We start from the raw sequence: 6,496 nt of genomic DNA on the forward strand, positions 1-6,496 counted from the left end.
TAGGTTTTTTTTTAAGTTATGAGTAGGTTATTATTAGGTTATTCCTGACTGATTTTGAGGATATTTTTAAGTTATTTTTATCTTATTCCTAGGTTATTCCTGGGTTATTTTTAAGTTATTTACAGGTTTATGCGCAGGTTATCATAGGTCATTTGTGCGTTATTTTTAATGTATTTTTTGTTAATTCTAAAGTAATGTGTAGGTTTCTTTTAAGTTATGAGTAGGTTATTGCTAGATTATTCCTGGCTGATTTTGAGGATATTTTTAAGTTATTTTTAGGTTATTCTTAGGTTATTCCTGGGTTATTTTTAAGTTATATGCAAGTTTATGCGCAGGTTATTCATAGGTTATTCCTAAGGTATTTTTAAGGTATTGTGTGTATGTTATTCGTAGGTTATTTGTTGATGTAGTTTTACGGTATTCCAGCATTAATAACAGTATTAATAACATGCATCTTAATCCTGTATACTGATGACTAAAATTCTTTGGTTATTCCAGTGTTAATAACATACATCTTATTCATATAGGTTGATGAATAAACAGTCAATGAATTGTAGATGCCGACCATCAGCAGTTAGAGAAATGTTGCAGTTATCAGCAGTTAGAGAAATGTTGGATAAGGTTCGGTCAATTGTTGATCGGGAGATGTGGTCAACTCTGGAAAGTATGAAGCTTAATCAGTTTTCTGATCTGCCCCCCTATCCTCGAGATCACATCCTATCTATGCACATATTGCATTGTTGGGATATGAATAAATTGGCTTTCAGATTGGGGGGGAAAGAGCTAAGTTTTGATGCAGACCAAGTTGCTTTGTTGATTGGCATGCCCAACAGAGGTCCTACAGCAACTTGGGCAAAAAAACCCGTCAATGACGTAGATGCAAGGCGGGCAAAGAATGAACTATTGGAGAGTTCATCTGCTAGTCTTGATAAACTTATTATTAAATTTTTATTGTCTAATTTATTATTTTCTTCCAGCAATTTTAGTGTACCCACTGGGCTCTACTCATTTGCTGAGAATGTAGATAGTTTTTCTTCATTTAATTGGGCCGCAACAGTATGTGACCACCTAATTGAGTAGGTCAATACTTGCACCATGAAAATAAGGATGGGTCGGCCATTGGGATACACGAACGGCTTTGTTTTTCTTCTACGGTTAGTATATTCCTCAACCTCAATCATAAAAACTTTTTTCATCTTATTTGAGTTATATTAATTTCTGATTTATTAATCGTGTTTACGCAGCTGTGGTTTTATGACCGCACACTTGTGATAGCCCCGGCTCATCCTGACGCCAGACCTCGTATGTTGAGGTGGCCAATAAATACAGGGTGGAACCCTCCGAAGAACCATTTAATCTTTAAGCAGTTCAGTCCTGTACAGGTGAATGATATTAATGTCTGTTTTAAGTTCAGGATTATGTTTAGTACTTTGCCACCTATTTAATTCTTATGATGAATGTGTTTTGCAGATTCTTAATTCTTTTGTTGATTTAATAGACGAGGAGCATTGTTTACTTACCCCTCTAGCTGGCCCACTCTCGTCACCTGCAAAGTCAATTGGAGAACCAGAAATTCACACTCACCAAACAACACCAGAGTCTCATAGTGATATTCCTTTTGTACATACTCGCAGCATCCTGTCACCCACACAGTCACATTTGGGTTTAGAAGAGATATGGCAAACTTTGAGGGAGCAACAACAAATTTTAGTTCAATTGAAGAAAACCTAAGATTTTTTTTGGAGTATACACTGATGGAGGTGAAGACCGACATCAACGAAATAAAGAGAAAAATAAATAAAGTTCTCATGGAATCTCCTGTAGGTTCAAAATTTACTGGGAAGAAAGATAGCCCAGAAAAGGAAGAAGAACCACCTGCTCATATTGAGCAAGCATCGAGTGGGGACCTGATATTCTTGATAAATGGCTGCCTTTGATGAAGCTGCACCTGATAGTGAATCTAATAAAGGTGTCGGGGAACCTGGAGAAGGCATCCCTAAAGACCTAATTGGTAGCTTAGTCCGAAGGATCAAGTCCAGAGGACCAAGGAAAAAAAGGATGGTTAGTTCTCCATTTATTGTTGTAAAGAGAAAGAAGCTGGAAGAAGTTCCGTCCTCAAATATAGATGATTTAGTACAGCATATTTATGAGTCTTCCATGTTGCTGTATTCTCAGATTATTCTCGGGGTATTTTAAGGTTATTGTTGGGGTATTTTTAGGTTACTCTCGGGATATTGTAAGGTTATTGTCGGGGTATTGTTAGATTATCCTTGGGGTATTCTAAGGTTACTATCGGGGTATTCTAAGGTTACGGTTAGGGTATTGTAAAGTTACTCTTGGGTTATTCCACAAATAGATAACAAAATTCTGTACTCAACAGACAGATAAATTACAAACCATATATCTACAACTTCCAATTGGAATAATGTTATATGAACTTGTACATTGATACAGATGAGTTAATGTGGGCATAACACATTATAACAGGTGAATTATATTGGGCACAGAGCATGTTGGATTCGGTGTGACAATTTCATGACTCAGAGAGTTTGACGCCGCAATCGTATTTGCGTCGTAATTCCTGTGTCATTCTTGTGTCATATATGTTTCTTGATTTTTTCCTGCAAACAGTGGTAAAATAATAAGACAATTAATTTTACATATAATCGTTAGTATATGGAATGTAAAATGGTAAATATATGTAATGTAGAGATATATACCTTTAGCTCTCTTGTTTTTTTCCCAGTGTCTTTTCAACCTCGCATTAGAAATACATTTAGGTCTCATTTTTGTAGGATCATTCACATTGTAGTCACTGTTATGGGATTTCCTCTTCTTGTTTGCCCTATTTGGTTTAAGATCCTTCCCATCTAATATATCCTCAATACCTTCGGACCCTGTTCTCAATAATTCAATTATATATGTCTCGGCACGTTCCTTTCCGTTAGTTTTACTAATTGGTAGGCAAACTTTTGAGCATGTGACCGAAATAGGATTCCTCTGGATGTTGTGCCAGAAATTTGAGCCCGAGAGTTTTTCATATGTTTGTATTCAAAACTATTATAGATATCTTTCTTTGCCTTAGCAGACCATCTGAATAAAAAATATTTCTCGGGAATCTTTGTTATATTATTAGCATTAAGGACGCGTAAACAGTGAGAGCAAAGCAGACCTGTCATTTTGAATTTCTTGCAACTGCAGGTGATGTCGCAATTAAGCAAGCCTATCAAATGTAACAAGTCAGACTCTTGTGTCCTGATTATCCAAACCTCTAACATAGAATTCGGATGGACTCGAATCGACTGTCAATCCACATAGCCCGTTGTTGACTTCATTTTTGTGAGGTATTTTCTTCTCTTGCTTAGAGCCCAGGATCTAGCTCTAAGAGTTCTTATTGATCGTCTTAGAAAACTAGAATTGGGACCCACCCTTTTAGAAATTCTAGTCACTTCTTATTTTTCTTTGATGTCTAACATTTATGGCACAAGACCATCATTTTATGAACGAGCAGTTATGGGCTATTTTGTGAAGACTCAAGGGAAAAGTTCTTAATAGGACTCCAAACCTTAGGAAAACATCGTCACGACTTTTTCGTCACATACACACACCGAATGCACAAAATTCACTTAGTTGCACGAAATCAGACCTCAATTAAGCCTAAAGGACGGGTGAAAATGTGAACTTCTCCGGATGACCTCCGACGACAAAATGGACCGACAAAATGGACTGCGCCAACTCGTCTGGGACACCAATTTTGGTAGGAAAAGAAACTCATATTATCATATTTTCGACACGAGAAAATTGACACGCAAATCGATGAATTCGTCAAAATGACCTCCAACGGCGAAACGGACCACGCTAGTGCATCCACGCCGGTGCGTGCGGAATGTCGAAATTACCTAAGGAAGACATCCATTTTGTTACGGCATCGCGCATGGATAAATCGCATGAAATTTGATATATATATATATATGTATATATATATATATATATATTCTTCTCATTAATCCTGTTTATTTTTCTTTATAATTTGATTTGTTGTCCTGTTCAATTTTTTCATATTTAATTGTATCAACAATTGTAAAATGATTCTCCTGCACCGTGTTTGTAGTATATATGGATTTATTGTGTATTATAGGGCTATTATGCATGGCTCTCTCCATTGTTTCCCAGAAATCCTTTTATGTATTTCACTCTATTTTCTACTTTGTTTGGTTGCTCAAGGGAATTTTAGCTGGTGTAATTGAATATCAGGGGTTGCGGTAGAGAGGCGGAGTTCTTGGGGGTCTTGGTTTCTGCACTACTAAAAAGTGCAGGCGGTTCATGATTCATCTTTTGGTGTGTTGAAATGTTGCAGAAAACAAAATTATTTTGGTGACGTTCATACATGCATGTTGCCCTAATACCCTTGCCTTATGTTTTAAAGCTAGGTTTCAAGAAAATTTGAACTAAAATACCTTTTACAACAAGGCCTCAACGCTCACGGTGGCCAAATTCTAGAAGAGATTGAATGGTGATATCGGTTGCTTATACTATATGGAAGCTAAATAGATGTTATGTTGGTTGAAGTGGTTGGTCAATCGTAAGGATTCGAGTAGTTGTTAGCCTTAAGTGAAAATAAGAAATAAACATGATGATAAATAAATACCCATATATATATAGATAGTTTTAGTATTTGAGAGTTTTGTTGTCTAACCAAGAGGTCACAGGTTATGATCTTGTTTATGTTGTGTACATGTGTACGAGAAAAAATTATATATATACATATGACCAGCAAATGAGTGATAAAATCATTACAAAAAGGGTCAACTTCCAACACTTGTCTCGTTATATCTATCAAACTATCTATCATTGGAGCAATGTTAACTGGGAAGAGCTTGCCTGGAATAAGTTCATTACAACGTCCATGTCTTTTTTCTGCTGGAGATTGTTCATGAATTTATTACCAATTGATGATATACTCAAGCTTAAAGGACTGAGAGGTAATAAATGTGATTTCTTTATTTTTCTCCCCTGAAGTTCGTATATGATGGATTTCGGGGTTTAAGTTTCGGGTTTTAAGTTGTTGGGCGGCCACGCAGCGAGAAAAAGGAGTTTGGAATATGGGAAAAGCTGTGAGCAAAGTTTTATTTAGACTTTTCTAAATCTAATGCAGAAGCTGTATAACAATTTGTTTCAAAGAAATTCACATACATACCACCCTAATTCCTGCATATTTACATATCTAACACCCAAATTTCAATTCTCACATATGTGTTATCTTGTCTATGCATGCAATGGACTATTTTCTTTTGGACTATCAAAAATTTGGGTGGTATGTATGTAAGTGCTACATATTTAACTCCTTAAGAATTGCATGTTCTGTATGTAAATTTCTCTTTTCTCGTAGGCAAGATTTTGTCACTTGTTCTTGTGGTGGGCAACAAGGTGGAAACATTCGTTCTAAGCTTTTAATGTAGCTGCAGATTCTAACCTGTTTTAATTATATTTTGGCCTGCGATTTTGGCCTCGTAGTGGTTTAGTTTTGGATCTTGTTTTGGTGGCTCGGTTCTGTTCCATGATGATGTCCACTCATGTTTGAAACATAAGTTGAATGAAAATTTTGGTTTTAAGCCCTTTTTGAGGCTTGTTTTGGGGGCTCGATTTTGCTTCATGTTGCTGTCCTCTCATGTTTGAAACATAAGTTGAATGAAAATTTTGGTTTTAAGCCTTTTGGAGCTTGATATGGTGGTTCGGTTCCGCTCCTTGTCATTGCTTCCCTATTTGAGATACATGTTGAGCATGCTCAGAGGCATTTGGAGCCTGTTTTTGGGGGGTTTGATGTTATCCCTCTTGTTGCCACTCTATTCGAAGTTTATTCATGAAATTTCATTTAATTTTGGGGTTTTGGAGGTATACTTTCGAGACTATTTTGCTGCCCCTCCCCAGAACATGTAGTTTGGACACTTTTCATGTTGGCTTTGAGGGCTCCCTTGATGCCCTTACCTGAGATCCATTATTTGGGCATCTTATGCGTAGGCATCTTATGCGTTGGTTTTGATAGACTTATTAATAGTTGAAGTATTATGGTTGTTGCCCTGCGCTGAAATTATATATTTTGCAATCTCTCTTGATGGATAGATTCCTCTTTTGGCGTATTGGTTGACTGTCAAGGATGTTGGAGAGGTTGGCAAAGCAAAAAAAAATTGAGAAGGAGAAAGCTCGCATATTTATTCTTGAATTGGGCGAAATTGTTGATGGATGGGAATTATCCAGGGACATTGAAAGCTTATGAAATATTGTGAATTTTGATGTGCTTGAAAGTCTTAAATGCTACGAGCATTTGAAGAGTTTGTCCATCATTCCATGCAAGGATATAAGTTATACAAAATTGTTGGAAATTGCATATGAAACATCAAAGAGGCTCGTAGATTGGAAACTTCGATGAAATTGAGCCTACGAAAGATATTTTTGGAGGATTGATACCGGCGTTAGGAGGTCATTTTGACTCGGGTTG

The 6,496-nt window shown here is 36.6% G+C and overlaps 1 protein-coding gene across 2 annotated transcripts in view; it reads right to left on the minus strand.

The window, feature by feature from the left end:
• LOC110018923 (probable RNA-dependent RNA polymerase 5) overlaps positions 1 to 6,496 on the minus strand; it is a gene marked incomplete at its 5' end in the record, with an annotated part of 126,057 nt that overhangs the window by 90,496 nt on the left and 29,065 nt on the right.

This window comes from Phalaenopsis equestris, unplaced genomic scaffold (assembly GCF_001263595.1).
Source record: "Phalaenopsis equestris unplaced genomic scaffold, ASM126359v1 Scaffold000036, whole genome shotgun sequence".
Lineage (NCBI taxonomy): Eukaryota > Viridiplantae > Streptophyta > Magnoliopsida > Asparagales > Orchidaceae > Phalaenopsis > Phalaenopsis equestris.